The sequence below is a fragment of the Coffea arabica genome, chromosome 8c (genome assembly GCF_036785885.1).
Source record: "Coffea arabica cultivar ET-39 chromosome 8c, Coffea Arabica ET-39 HiFi, whole genome shotgun sequence".
Lineage (NCBI taxonomy): Eukaryota > Viridiplantae > Streptophyta > Magnoliopsida > Gentianales > Rubiaceae > Coffea > Coffea arabica.
In genome coordinates, this window is record NC_092325.1 from 35,738,547 (window position 1) to 35,755,197 (window position 16,651).

Below are 16,651 nucleotides of genomic sequence, written 5' to 3' on the forward strand. Positions count from 1 at the left end.
CGCATACAGAAGATCTCTAGCCAGCATTTAGGACCAAAGAAGCTGATAGGTTTTACTTGTGATTGCTTCTATCTAATCTCTCTCTCTCTCTCTCAAAAGCATGCACACACAAATACATTAGGAGATGAACAAACAATAACACGAGACCCTAATCATTATTAAGTTTAATCTTATTTATTCTTCAATTGTTTTTTTATCTTAGATAAAGTTAGTATATAGTGGCAGTGTATACACAAGTGAAGCGAGTTAAATGATAATTAATTACAATTTAAACTTCAATTATATTTTACACTGATACATGCACGGTTAGTATAGTAGATACAAAATTTAAATTTAACGAGTCAGACTACACATTTGAGACCAAATTTTAAATTTCTGGTATCACATCACATCACATCATCATTTGCGATCCAATTGAATTCCTTGTGAGGACCCGAGTTAGATATGTTTCCATATCAAAATTAATCAAGCAATCAATAAATAAAAACTAGAGATATAATCGAATCGAGTCAAGTACGAGTCCCACTCTTCTCATGCAAGGAAAAATAAAAATGAAATTATTGCTGTCTATCGAACCTTTCCCACAAAATGATAGATTTGCTTAAAATCACATTGCCATGTTATCATTATCAAGCGGGTTCCACCGCCACATCACATCGGATGTGAATGATATTATATATATATATATATTTTACAGGAGTGTCCGGGTCAATTCTTACGGGGCCCGACTAATCCCCTACGGCCGTGGAGAGGAGGTCCCACTCCACACCGAACACGTTAACAACGGGACTCGAACCCTGGACAAGCCAGGAAGGTCGCCATACCCTAAGGAGGAGGAGCGGACCGCTCGAACTATCCCGTGGGAGCAGAAGACCAGCCACGTAAAGTGACAAGTTTGTGGGAGGCAGGAGTTGAATCCCTGACCTCCAACATCACCAAAGATGGTGATGACCACTGGACTAAATGGGGATGTGAATGATATAAGGTTCTTTATCTTTCGCGCCAGATGAGCTGCCCTCTCATCCAACGAAAATATACTCCATTTTGGCCAATGCAACTGTGTTGTCGGATAGGAGGTTATTTAGAATAATTTTTTTTATAAAATATTGTAGCAATTTTTAATGAAATTAAATATATTTCATTCTGGCCGATGCGATTGTCTGGCACTTTTTTGATATGATACCTGTAAAATAAAAATATGATTAAAAATATATTTATAATACAAATAAATAAATTTATGTAAATAACTTGCTGTCCAACTAATTCGACGTGAGAACCCGAGTTAGATACGTATCCATATCAACATCAGTGAAGCAATCAACACATAAAAAGCAAACCATCATGCTGTATTACGTTAAAACGTAAGAAGACAACATTAATTTCTTTTTCCTTGGGGGTAGGTGACAACATTAATTTCTTGCTTGCATGCTTTGCTAGATATTAAATGACTCTTACATATTGTTGATTATATACCACATATATAAAGTATCGATAAGGGTACCTCATGAGAGGACCACAGTGAAAGAACCTTTTTTTTAGTTTTGTATCTTGTAGAGATGAGTCCTGCTTGCTGTAAATTGTGTGGTTTGATAGCAGACTTTTACACCCTGTAACTGGGGAATATTTTAGCAAAGAATAACAATTCTAATGTTACTAACATGTTTCCTTAATTGCAATATAGGCAACTGCATTGTAAGATTAACTCTTTACCTCACATAGAAAGATTAACATCTTTTCTTAATAGCTGTTTTCTTTAGTCAACTGCATCAATATTCTGTTTTTAACTGGTACAGAGAATTCAGAATTTAAGGCTCTTAGTTTTGTAAGGTGACCAAGTTTTGCATTATCTTCACTTACATACACGTCTTAGCTCGTAATCAACCTGTTTGTGTTAATCAGAAAATCTCTTCTCCTTGTTCATCTTGTAACTCTTATATAAGCCTCCAACAATACTGAATAAGTTTTTATTTCTTTATCTGGTGCTTTTATTCCACACAAATTTTGCTAATAGCTTGAGCTTTTAAATATGTGTGTGTGTGTGTGTGTGTGTTTTTGTGTTTATGTGGCAAGGGATTTATATTCTGATCTGGTACTGGATTCTTTGTTTTATACTTGGAAAGAGATTGTTTGTCCAATACATTAGTAGATTCCTTCCATCTCTACCTCTTTTTCATGACTTCAGGGATGTCATCATTTCTGAAATATCTCATACACGTCCAGACTAGAATAAGCAAACCGATGCTTCTACATTCTTGGTTCTTTGGATCTTGAATTTCCCTTTCTGTTTATTGAGCAATTGGATATGGAATTTAAATCAAAGAAGAAGAGCTGCGAGATGAAAAGTGACAATATAAGAAGCGTAAAATCGATTAGCAATGCATCCGTTTACACATATATTTGACAATCATCAATGATGAACCTTGTTCTTATCATATTAAGAGATTATTGACCTCAAAAAGATTGGCATGGAGGACGCATGTATAGAGTCAAAAGTACTTTTTACCAGATGTTTGTCTGTTGGTCGATTTGAAAACTGAAAGTTCAAGTTATCAGTACTGGTGGCAAGCTTTCCTCATGTAGTTGCCAATCTCATTAAAGGCTCCGCCAATTCTTTCATTGAACTGTTATCTTGACATTGTAGTGTACATTATCTTTATGCAGTTCTGACTACTTTTGACAGCTCATAGGGATTTGAGAACTGAAAATCAACATCTAGTTTAATGCCCACAAACACATTAAAGAGGCACAAACACGTGTGGCTTAGGCACACGTGATAACTTTTGAAGAAAGAAATGTAATTTGTATTCCCCAACGTTTGTTTTATCCACCGTTGCTCCCTAAACAAATCAAGTACCTCATTTTTCCGCTATCAACCAATTGAGGAAAATTGAGGGAATTATTTCAATTTGGAAAAATTTAATCAAGTCTACCTCATATATTATTGATGTGAAATTTTAGTTCTTAGAATCAAAATGAACAATTTTAGCTCCTAACAAATATAAAATGCTAACTTTTGATCCTTAGTTAACTTTCCGGTTGAATTTTGGCCGAATTTTGTTGGATCCCGTCATCTTCCTCGCTGAGTTTTGCATATTTTTTGGTCTAACTCTTAGGAATGTCAAATTTCACCGCTTGATTTTGGCATCAATCAAGTTCCCAAATCATTTCAAACATATCTAAAGCTTCAAATCAAATAAAAATCATCACGTAAATACAGATCCAAGGATCAAATGAAAAATCCAAAACTTCAAATTTTCCACTCTATTTTCTCCATAAGACTCAAATAAAGTTGTAACAAAATTACATCCAATGATTTCTAGGATCCTAAAGAACAAGAGCCATGAGAAATTTGAATCCTATAATCCGCAAAAAGGGACCAAAATTTCGACCAATTTTTTTAAAAAAGTTAACCAAAGACCAAAAGTGTGCCTTTTTTAATCTGTTAGAGACCAAAATTACTCGTTTTGATTCTTAAAGACTAAAATTTTACATCAGTAATCTGTAAGGGATGATTGGTTCAATTTTCCCTTTCAATTTCTAATGGAACAAAACTATTGAACTTATCTGTGTGTTCGTAAAACATGCTAAGGGAATAGTCGCCCCACTTATTTCAATTTCTCTCCTTTTCAACTAAAAACGTTAAACTTTTCCGCCCCTAAACTCTCTCCTTCTCTCTCATCTCTTGTGTCAACAAATCCTCTTCTTTGGGTTATGTGTATAGTGTTCCAAATAACAAATCCTCTTCTTTTGTTTGGATAGAGTATTATTTGAAATATTATTTGGACCAATTACTATAGCACTTTTTGTGATGTGATGTATGTGAGATAAAAAGGTGATTGAAAATATAAAAAGGTGAATTGGGAAATATATTTATGATACAAACGAAATATTATTTGGAATAATTTGATATCTAAACACAGTTTTAAGAGGACTCAAGTTAAGTAGAGTGGTAATTTTAAACACAGTGTAATAAATAGGGATAATTTCAGAAACCTCCCTTGAGGTTTCTGACAATTTCAGTTAGCTCCCCCAATTTTAGAAAATTACACTAACCTTCCTTGGTTCAATAAAATAACTACAACAGATAATTTACAACATATGCGGGATACAAAAACCAAACCAAAAGTAAAAGAAAATATAAAAACCTGCAACAACTTGTCATCATCCCCAACCCTACTTTAATTAACAGTGGTTCCTTTCCTCTTTCCCTCCCTTTTTGTCTACCTCTTATGATTTGCTCATTCCTATCTATAATCCTTCGGTCTCTTCCACCCATCAACTTCACCACCATGCAAACATACTCGAAGTGTTTATTTCTTGTCTATTTCTCTCTTTCCGTGGAACTTAACTATCAGCCCCTTGTTTATTTCTCTTCTTATTATAATTTGCATATAATAAAGAATCAAAATTTCCAAAATTACAAATTGGGGGAGCAAATGAAAATTTCATGGTCAAATTAGATGGAGATGTTGAAGATGGCTGTGATAGAGAGGAAAAAATTGAAATTAATGGGCTATGGTTGGAAGAGAAAAAGGGATGACTCTGGGTTATGCTATTATGTCTATTACGCACTAGAATCTAATATCTTTATTTAGTTTCGTTTTTGTTTGATTTACAAGTATTGGTGGTGGTTTGTCATAAAGATTAGTTTCTCTGTTCTTAACGTCATTAGAGTATGGGGTTGCTCTTAGCATAGACATCAATAGTGGTTGGCTAGGTCTTCTGTTCAAGTAAGGTAATATGCGATAGGTGTTGAGTTCATAATTTGAGGTGTGAGATTAGCCAATAGACAAAATATAGTGTTAATTTGGGGCGGGAAGCTTTTGATGGTATTTTAGTTGATGGTGGTGGTTATGGCCTATTTGTAAAGTGATTTGGATAGAGTTTAGGATTTTGATAATGCCGAAATTGATAGAATTTGGGGATTAAGTTGGGGTGCGATTTTGGTAAATTTTGAGATTTTAGTGATACCAAAATTGATAAAATTTGGGAATTAAATTGGAGTTTGCTTGAATGGTTGATGAGGTTTTGGGTTTACAATTATCGTGGAAGCATAGTAAACTTGGATAAAAGTGTTTGTTAATTTTTTTTGGTTAAATTGATCACTAAACCTTTTTTTTACTTTCTTTTGATGTTATGATATTGCATAAGGGTATTTTAGGATATTTAAGTATAATTCTAGTCCAATGGGTCTATAATGTTACTTAAATAGTAAAAAGAAAGGAGGTCAGTGTAATTTTCTAAAATTATGGGGAGTTAAGTGAAATTGTCAGAAACCTCAAGGGAGGTTTCTGAAATTATCCCTAATAAGTAATAACACAATATGAATACAACTCCGAGACAACCTAACGGAAACACGGTATCAAAAGAATTTCCGTAGCAATTAGGTGGACATGATTATGAGGACGTATCCAAAATAGGTCATATTGCGTTAATCCATGGAATGACACAAATCATATATTAGTAACTCGTTAGCGGTTGAACGTTGCCATGTTAATCCGAACTTGTAACACGACAAGTTTATACAAGTAAAATAAAATTCTTTTTTGATTCCTTCCGGTATCTATGCAAAAATTTTGTAGATTCTTTCCTAAATTTACAGCTAAACAAAGTTTAGTACCCTTCTGAATAATAGCATAAGATCCAATGTTAAAGGCAAAGAGTTAAGAATTTGCATCAAATCTTTTAGACAAAATTAATACGTTTTAAACACTAACTGATCTACCTTGCATATCTATTTACACCAAATCTTTTTAAATTCCCTCCTTATTTTATCTTAAAAGCAGTTTAGTTCTCCTCTCCACAGAGTACTAATGCCAAAGTCATATAGTTATTTCCACCAAATTTATTTGGAGCCATTTTAAATTTCACAGTGGAAATAATTTAATTCCCTCATAATTGGTGGATTGAAGCCAAGGTACTTAAAGGCAAAGTCCCTTTGGGAATTCATACCGAATTTTTTTTAAAGAAAATGTGGTGGTTCCCTCCCATATTTATATGCAGCAAAATTTTTGAATTGTCACCTAAACTTACCGTGAAAATAAATAAGGGATGGGATGTGTGGTATCAGGGCAGAAAGTATAAGTTAGAAGTCCCGATTTCGAGATTTCCAACCTGCACTTAAAAAAATATATATATATGTTCCTTCCTAGATATTGTATTGGAGCCAAAGATCTTATATTTATTTATACCAATTCTTTGGAGTCGCTCCTGAATTTTCCATGAAAATAATTTAGTCCTCTCCTATCAAAACTATAGGTTAATGAGTAATGACAACAGCCCATAAAATGTTTAACACAAATTTTTTTAAACAAAATAAAATTTTCCCTTTTTTGTATTGAAAGAAAACCACTACATAAGTTCCTTCTACATTCATTTACACCAATATTTAGAATTTTCTCCTATCATGAAAATCGCTAATTAAGTTCCATCCTACTTAAGTGGGTTTTGGTTCACATACAAAGTGGTTTTTACTTATTCTTACTTTTAGTATGTCATGAATTTTCTTTTGAGTAAATGTTATCTACATTATTCCCAAAAAAGTTCAAAAATCTTATTTCCAAAAAAAAAATCTACATTATGCCCCTATCACGCACGTGGCAATGTTTCTATTTAGCATGATAACTCAAGTTGATGGGAGGGTTAGGATTATATGTTTTAATTAGTTAGAGGGATAAAATTTATTAATCAAGAGTTGAAGGGTTAAACGTTGAATTTTATAATAGTTTGAGGGCCACTGCTAGGCATATTATGTCATTTTTTTAAACATAACGACTCAAATTGATGAAAGGATTAGGGTTATATGATTTAATTAGTTGGGAAGCTAAAACTTATCAATTAATAATTGTATGATCAAATATTAAATTTCGTAATAGTTTGGAAGCCATTGAAATATTTTACCCGTCTTTGTATGTATAAGCGTGCATGGTAGTCAAACCGCTGGAACTAATTAAAGAAGAAAAAAGTTGTAATACCAAAGCCTTAAACCATTTTTGCCGACCTAACTTGCCTTGTGATGGGTAGGAAATCTTAAAGCTTTTCAGTCAAATGGTACTTTCTATTATGTGCATAACCAATTGACAAACAAGTGACACACTCAATTTGCAACAGGCGCCATAGTTGATTGATAATAATAAAAAGAAAAAAGTAATCATTGTCATTTTTTTCCTCTCAACTAATCTGTCAAATTAAAATCCTTTTATATTTCTCTATCTTCTTACTTATTTGAATTAATTTTTGGGATAATTTCAAAAACCCCCCTGAGGTTTCTGGTGATTTCACTAAACTCCCTTGAGATTTTCAATATTACACTTATCTTCCCTTAATGATAACTAATGACTGTAATAACCTTCATAATTTTTTAAAAGACAAGCCATTGATAAAAAATAGGGAAAAGATATAGAAAAAAGGAAAATAATTCTTCTTGACTAGGCTATATATTGTGTTTGTTAAATTGTAACCTTCTATCACTCAGATATACTAATCAAGGTAGATGTCTCCTTCCTTATCATCATCTTGCCATCACCATCCTTACCACCTTTCTCAAAGTGTCTCTTGAATTCCTGATCTCCTAAATGCTAATTCAAAACTTATAACTCTTTTTTATTTGGCCACCCTACTTATTAAAACCTTGGTAATTCTATTTGTAAATTGAAATAGAATGGAAATCTAAAATTTTCACATAGAAAACCCATTAAAAGTTGAAATCTAAATTTCACATAGAAAACCCATTAAAAGCCTTTACCTCACTAATCTTATTGTCATTCTACTGTTGTTGATGGTGATGGAAGAAATCATCACTGCCAGCAACCCAAATTGTTCATATCATTGAGCACAAAAAAAGCTATTGAATTACGAGAAAATATAATTTGATAGATTGTACTAAAATTACTACTCCAAACTTGCACTTTGTTGATGTTTTTCCTAGTTCCTCTTAATAGACATCAAACTTGTTCTCAATAAAAATGTGTCAATTCAAAAAAAAAAATGTGGGCTGATTTAGGATGACCAACCCAAATGTTGAGAGTAGAGGGTAGAAGAATTTTGGTAATTGAGTGCTTGGCCGTTTTAGTGGGGAAAATGTAAGGATTGTGAGTTTTATGACTAATGATTTGGTAGACAACACATGGAAGAAACCTATAGAAAGGTAAAGATTGTGAAGGCAAGAATTACGACGGTGGATTTTGGCATCTAAGACAAAGAGTTTGTTCGGAAAAAGAAAAAGAAGTGATAAGAGTTTGAAACTTTGGGTGGATGTAGAAAACAGCGGGGATGGAAACTATCAAGACATTGACCAAGCAATAAAAAGTCATAATTTTGGTAGTATGCAAGTGTATTCTTGACTTTTAAAAAATTTTAATGATTATTCATACTAAGGAAATTTAGATGAGGGCAATTTTGGGCATTCATATGCTTTTTTGGTCTTACATCATCAAGGTGAATTCCAAACCCATGTTCTAGGGGAGGTATGTGTAATTTTCAAAATGTGAGGGTAGCTATTTGAAATTACTAGAAACCTCAAGGGAGGCTTCTGAAACTATCCCTTAATTTTTTAAGCATACATGTTAATCCACCCAGCTTGGTACATACTACCATATATGTACTGATAATTTGGCTCATTTTTACAAGAAAGTTTCTCTAATTTGTTTAGAATAAATAGATCATTTTAATCTTGACTTAAACCGTTTTGTTCAATGAAGTAAACAAACATATGAAAATCGTTGTTGAGTACTCTTCATGCATTAATGCATGAGTAAAATCTAGTTTCTTAATGTGTAATTTAATACCCATCGATCATTGATTAGAGAGTATATTGCTTGGTCTTTTAATTGTCACTACTGGTTCTAGACAGTAAAATTCAAAATCGAATATTTTTGGTGTCGTGTAGTTTTCCTTACTCTTAAAAAAAAATATGTGTACTTATTGACTAAATATATAACGCACTTGTAACTTTTCATGATTAATACTTCTATTTTGTCAAAATTTAAAGTAAACAGACCAGTCATTTGCAGCTCCAAAAATCATATTTGAGAATATTTGGAGAAAGCGTCAAAGAGGCTCATAATTGTTGCTTTTACTGTGATTGCTTCATGTGGGTGTCTCGCTCATGCACACACTAACAAGTAAACAGACCGGATGTAGATAAGGTCACAATTTTCATGCGAATATATAGTTATTGTACTTCTTACATAATTCGGTGCAGTATTATATAATTTTGTTATATGCGTAAATTTTATTTGCACATATCAACTCAATAGGTAAATATAGCTTGGTCTGTAAGCGTGTACACCAAATTTTAAAAGAAGTATAAGAACTATATAAGGCCCTAGCACCATTGTGTTTACTATGAATTTATTCTCAAAGTCGTTGCTAGCTGTCGAAAAGCATAGTGTGATTGACATTAATATTCCTCATGATTTTCAGGACATCAATCTCGGAATGACATATCTGGTTGAGGTACAACAATATTGCAGGTGGAAGAAGAAGCTGAACCATTAATATTGACGTTATTGGAGTCTCTTTTAGTTTTACCTAATAATGTTGGAGAAAAGTGCCCTTTACCATTGAATAACATTATAGATTAATTTGGTCTTTAAAAGTCATAGTTAAATTAAAATTTTCAAGTTTAGTCCTTTAAAGTTGTGGATACTAAGCCAAAGAGGTCACATATGCCAGAACGGAAAACGTACAAAGAGGGTAAGCCCATCTTAAAAATAAATGCAGAGATTGCTCAAAGGGTAAAAAACAAAAACCATCCGTGATAAATCTAATATATAAAAAAACCTCCTGTAGTTTTAAAACGTACAACACGACACCCCATACTTTGAACTAAATTATAAAAGTAACGGAATCTATTAACATTAAGGGAAATTGTAATTCGTGAGTCTATAGTATAGGGTATTTCTAGCCCTAATTTTCAGACGCTTTCCATAATCTTTAAAATCAAAGCCACATAAGTAAAGATTGATATAAAGTTTTATATACATATTTGTAACATTCAAATTTACCGTGCTTGTGATACTACTAAGATTGATGGTAAACATAACTGCCTTAACATTTGATATTATTAAGTATTAGTTGCAAATTGAGGAATTAGAGGTTATGAATTCAAATCCCTCTACCCCTCATTTCTTAAGTTTCATTCCTCTCACATTGAAAAAAAAATTAAAAGAAAACGGTTCTTCTGTACCATTTAATACTAGATAAAAAAAATTAGATTTTTCGGTATCCTATGCAAAAATAATGAATAATTAACTTGCTTTTCAAAATTACTATGCATGTATAGTGCGGAGGAAATTTAATAAGATGTTACGTATTTAAGAAGTCCATCCCAGGCAAGTCTGTAATTGCTATCCTTGCTGTCCAGAGGAACCACCCTCTCATCCAACCAAAATATGCTCCATTTTGGCCAATCCACTGATTCCTTGTAAGGGGCCTGAGCTAGATACCTGTTGTATTGATATTAAAATTAATCAGGCAATCAATATGTAAAAACTGTACTCTATTAAACACGAAAGAAGGTAACATTAATTTCTTGCTTGCATGCTTTGACAGATTTAAATTATTCTTTCGTACTGTTGATTTACCTTATAGTGTCGATGAGACTGCCTCCTGAGAGGACCACATTGAAAGAACCTTTTTCTTTGATAAATCTTTCGGAGAGATTGGCAATGTATCTGGCCAGGGCCACTGCGACACCATCCTCGGTGTCGAATTTTAGGACGGTCCTGTTTCCGATTTCACAAGCCATCTCTGCTGCCCTTGATCCGAGACTTTTAGTTGTTTTAGCTTTGTTGAAAAGTGGATTAGGCTTGCAACTTGCTGCTTATTGTAGAGATTTGAGCGGGATGGGACGTACTTATAACAGCAAAATTTTCGGATCACCAGCCTAAATTTTTCCACATGGGAAATGAAGGAAAGAAAGCTCTGCAAGAAAAGAGTTATCAGTAGCAGCCATTATTTGACTTAAATTTTTCTACATGGAAAAGTGAAGGAGAGAAATCTTTGCACTTATATAGTTATCAGTAGCCGCCACATGTGATTTGTTCTAATACGAATATATACCGTTACGCTGCCACACACCAGTGAGCATTATTTTTGTTGTTTCGTTGTCATATACGCTACCGTCTCTGTTACGCCATAGTCCAGATGTGCCAGTCACGCAACATTTGCCGTATACTCAACTTTCGCTCAAGAATACAAGGCAATATTAAATTAGACTAAAACTTAGAAAGTATTAAATAGCATAACTAAATATAGTACGGTACAAATCTTAAATGGAAAGTATATTACAAGTGTCCAATAAGTTCATGCATTAATTTTTTAGATGAGACAACGGGAAAAAAATTAAATAAAACTAACAGCCAAAAGCAGTTAGACTACTAATTTCTATCCATTTAGACCTAATAAAAATCATTCTTAGGTCTTTAATGTAAACCAACTCATACTCTTCAGAATCTGCAAAAGTGATAAAAATTGGGATGACCGATAAGTCGTTAATAGGTAGTGCCTACCCCTCTGTTGGACCATGCAATCATACCTTTACATATACATACATACATACACATATATACATATATATATATATGTCAAATTATTTGCACACCATTCACATGTATAATTATTAAAAATAACGTTTTTCGTAAAACAGCCAGTAATAATGAGTGACACAATAATTTGTAAACATCTTATTCATAACCATACATGAAAACCATAGAGTCATAAATCATTTCATATCAACTCATAACAAGTACATGCAATGACCGGCTTCTGGGTACTCAATTTAGATATTAAACTCTTCTAAGTGAGCGACCAATAGATTTCATGACTACCGATTGGTCTCAATATATATAGGTCAATCAGCCGAGTTCTATACCGAACTATCATGACCTTATCAATCGGCCAAACTCTGTGCCAGGCTACTATGACCATTAGATAGGATTATAACCCCTACCGTCTATTCCATGACTGTTTTGAACTTTACTTAATAAAAATTCATTTCACACGTCACATACATATTTATTTGATTTTAAAAAAGATACCACTCATTTTGTATATAATAACATATCAAAATACTTCAAATAATTCACATGATCCATCTTTATATAGCAAAAATAGAACTTGCACAAATACTCAAGTAAATCATTTAATCAAGTGAATTTCAAATTGACACATCAAAATAAGATTAGTAATAAAAATTTCGCTTTGATTTTTTGAAATCCCAAAAGAGTAAGTATCATCTACCTTTGTCTGGCTATTCGAGTGGGACTACTTTAAATTTTTTAAACTTGTGTCGTACCTATCAAATGCATAGGTATTCTAATTAGTTAATATTTCTTATAGATATATAAATATACAAAACTCTAAGCAACTATAAGATTCATGTCTAGATCATTATCTGAAGCCTAGAAGAGTTTCCTAAATTGGAAGTTTCTATTTTTGGAAAGTTTCCTAAATTGAAAAGTTTCTATTTTTGGAAAGTTCCTTTTTTGCTTATGTAAAGTTTCCAAACTCATAAATAATTGTTTATAATCATATTTATTATCTTGACTATTATTTTTTATATATTTTAATATTTTTTTTGTTAGTATTGTTATTGTCTTTATCAACACTATTTTATTTTATTTTCATTCATACATTTATATATATATATATTGGTTAATTAGTTATTATTATCTTTTGTTCTATTTCAATTTTTGCACCTGTATATGTATTATTATTATTATTATTCATGTATATACAAATGTGTATTTATTTACCATTACAATTATTATCTTGCCTATTCCACTTGTATTTATATTTTTATTTTCGTTTATATCCTTAATTTATTTCATCCATATTTATATCATCATCATCATCATCATTTTAAGCATTTGTTTAAAAATCTAAAACTTATCTTACGTTGTATAAATTAATCTAATAATGTTAGATTAAAATGTCTTAGATTTCTACTTAAACATCTTAAACTGAATTAATTAAGCATAAGCCTGAATAACTAAATCTTTAAAGCCCAAAATTATTTTAGATTAGTTTTTGAAGTTTAATACCCATGATAATCCATAAAAGATGGGTTGGTTATATCTAAAATTTATCTATTGAACATTCACTAAACCCATACTATATTTTTGGTCCAAGTATCCTTGCCATCTTTTTTTCGGATTTGAATAATAACAGCCCAAGTTCCGTATACCCAAGCATTTCCTTATTTCTCCTAGTCCTAGCCCGATTCCCCTTCACACTTGGCCAAGCATCCAACTCAACTAGCCCACACATACCCAACTACATCTTGACCCAAACCATTTCCTTCCAGATCCGACCCATAAGACCGACCCGATTCATTAACCCATCAATTAGCGGGTCATCTTCTTCCCCATTTGTTTTCTTAACAGAATTTTTCCCCCCTTTGGCCGGCCTTCATGCCTGACTTGGTATAAGAGGAGGGTCTTGCTCTCTTTTTTTTTCCTTCTTCTTGCATTGCTGAAGAAGCTTCAGCAACGATGCAACTCTTCTTTTTTTTTTTTTTTAAACTTTCCATAGAAATGGGTTTAGACTCTATTTCATCCCATAGTATAAAATTTAACACACTATTCCTACTAATCCTAACAAGAATCTTCCTAAATTTCTCATACAGGCATATGCATATCATAATAAATACATATACATAAAATCTTTAAAATAATTCATGAAATTAATAAGACTTATTGATAAGAGTTTATTTTACGTATTTAAGTGCATTTTATTAGTTAATTTTGAGTTGATTATCTAGTTTTATAAATAAAATAAAGAGGTTTTTGGTAAAATTATATATTTTTGGTAAAAGTGGATAATATTGCATTTTTAGTGATTTTAATGATAAAAACTTCATTTTTATGCAGGAATGATGATTCAATCACCAAAGGATGTCAAATGAGATGAAAAATAGAAAGTTGGTGATGAATTCAAGTGGTAACAAGAAGAATGAAGTGAAAAACGTTCAAGTGAGGAAATGCAAGACAAATCAGTTTTGACACTCTTCAGTATTTTGATCATATCTGGAGCTACACTTATCGGATTAAGGTGATCTTTATACCATTTTAAAGCTAAGAAAGAGACCTACAATTCGTATGAAGACATCGAAATCCAATTCTGCCATTTTCATGGACAAAAAGTCGGAATACAGAAGCTGCACTCTGTGGTTGAAACTGGAAACAGAGGTTTGACCAGGTGATAGTATTTCGACCATATCTCAGGCTGCACAACTCCGATCTGGATGATTTTTAGAGCATTGGAAAGCTAACTCAAAGGGTTACAACTTTGGTGTTTTGCACAAAAGCCAGTTCGGCATTTATGATAGAGAAAATCACAGATGAAGTAAGGCCAAAGTGAATACGCGAGTACACAAAACGTGACTTGTAACCGCGTTTTGTGTAGGCGCGTTTTCTGGCCGTAATTCTGCAATTTGCTCAGTCAATTCTCTTATGTTCAAACTACTTTCCAGCTACAATCTGCAAGAGAATTCGGTGCACATGCCTCAGAAGACAAAAGGGCAGTAAAGATGGCTTATTTTCAAGTCAAAAATATTGGTTTTTGACTATGCTAACAAAGTGCAGATTTGGGAATCAAAGGATAGAATTTGACTTGAAAAAATAGAGCCTTTGAGTAGTTTTTATGCTGAGACATTGAGAGAGGTCTTAGAGCCATACGTAGCTTAGCTTCTTACAGAAAAACATATTCTCTCTAGCTAGCTAGGTACTTGCAAGGGGCAATTGAGGTTTCATCTTGTAATCATCTAAGTTCAAGACAAAGGAGATTTTTGGAAGGCTTCACCATATCTTGGCTAAGACTTTCTTTACTCTTTTTGTATTTGTAATTCATGATGATTTGCATTAATGAAGTTCTGAGTTTTTCATCATTCATGAGTAGCTAATTTCCTTAATCTAGGGAGTAGATGAAGTTTATGGTCAAGTGATATGAAGTGATTGTGATTTATACTTGTTATATCTTGTATATATTAACCTATCTACTTGTGTATGTTGGATTACTTGTTGTTGTTTGATCACCAATAGCAGGTTTGTAGTTGTTTTTACTCATTGAGAAATGGTAAAAATAATGGAATGACATAAGTAGAGCTTGAGTAGTATATTCATGAGAATAAAAATACATTCAAGTGGATGAAATTTACATTTCCTGTGTGCACAAAACAGATTTAGTATTTACCAAGAGATTAGGGAAAACTAATATGTTTTAACCCATTATTATCATGAGAATGTGATTTTGGTATTGTTGGAAATGAATCCTTGGTTAAACAAGAGTAGTAACAAGTGTTAAATTCATTCGTTTTAGATCTTTTGTATTATAGGTGGAATCTACATCCCTAGATCTTAATATTTAGTGAATTCTACTCCTATTGTGAATTGCATTTATCTAGCTAAGAATTTTTGTAGTTGAATTAAATTCTGAATTTTCTGCTCAAATTTATTGTGAGTCTAAATAATAGAGTAAATTAGTATCTAATAATTGTTCTAATTGCTCCTCGTGGGATCGACCCGATACATACCCAATACTACGCTTTTGGCCTGTATACTTGCAGAAAAAACGGGTATAATTCGAAATTAAACTTGCACTTATAGTAAACACCCGTCAAGTTTTTGGCGCCGTTGCCGAGGAGCGGCAATATTAGAGCCTAATCATCTTTATTAATTTAGACAGCTTTATTTTTTAGATTATATTTAATCTTATATTGTAATCAGTTTTTTTTACCATTGAAGTTGCATAATATCCCTTATTTCTGTTTGTAGTGTATGCACCGGGAATCTCGAGAAGTCGCACCTTTCGATCCAGAAATTGAGAGGACACTACGTAGACAAAGGAGGCACACACAACAACAAGAGGAACAAGAGATTTGGCAACCGATAGAGGAAATTTTGATAGAACTACCATTTGAAGAAGAAATGGCTGAAAATGAAGCAAATAGGCGAGTTCTACGAGATTTTGCTCTACCGGGAATACAAGGATCTCAAACAAGTATAGTAAGGCCTACGGTAAATGCTAACAATTTTGAGATTAAACCATCACTTATTCAAATGGTTCAACAATCTCAATTTGGAGGTAATGCAGTAGAAGATCCTAATACACACTTAGCTACATTCTTGGAAATATGTGATACAATTAAAATGAATGGAGTTAGTGATGATGCTATAAGGTTACGGTTGTTCCCATTTTCATTGAGAGATAAGGCCAAACTTTGGCTACACTCTCATGCTCCTAATACTTTCACCGGATGGGATGATTTATCAAGAGCATTCTTAAATAATTATTTTTCACCAGGTAAGACTGCTAAACTAAGAATGGATATCACTAGTTTTAGCCAAATGGAAGGTGAATCATTATATGAGGCATGGGAAAGGTTTAGAGATTTGCTTCGGAAATGTCCACATCATGGACTGCCGGAGTGGTTAATCATACAAACCTTCTATAATGGTTTAGTTTTTTCTACTAAAACTATAATCGATGCAGCTGCAGGTGGAGCTTTAATGGGTAAATCACCCCAAGAAGCTCATAATTTGATAGAAGAAATGGCAGCAAATAACTACCAATGGGCCAATGAGAGAGGTAATACAAGACGTCACGGAGGTATGATAGAAATGGACACTCTCAATATGCTGAGTGCTCA

The 16,651-nt window shown here is 32.8% G+C and overlaps 1 long non-coding RNA gene and 1 other non-coding gene across 2 annotated transcripts; both read right to left on the reverse strand.

Moving 5' to 3' along the window:
* Window positions 1-9,740: 9,740 nt before the first annotated feature.
* On the reverse strand, window positions 9,741-11,026 carry LOC113706330 (uncharacterized). Its single transcript, XR_011820490.1, has 2 exons — window positions 10,587-11,026; window positions 9,741-10,448 (listed from the first exon to the last, which is right to left on the reverse strand). It is a non-coding gene; the product is annotated as an uncharacterized lncRNA (long non-coding RNA).
* Window positions 11,027-16,316: 5,290 nt separating this feature from the next.
* LOC140013958 (small nucleolar RNA R71) lies at window positions 16,317-16,423 on the reverse strand. The gene has a single exon (XR_011820810.1). It is a non-coding gene; the product is annotated as a small nucleolar RNA R71 (small nucleolar RNA).
* Window positions 16,424-16,651: the final 228 nt, after the last annotated feature.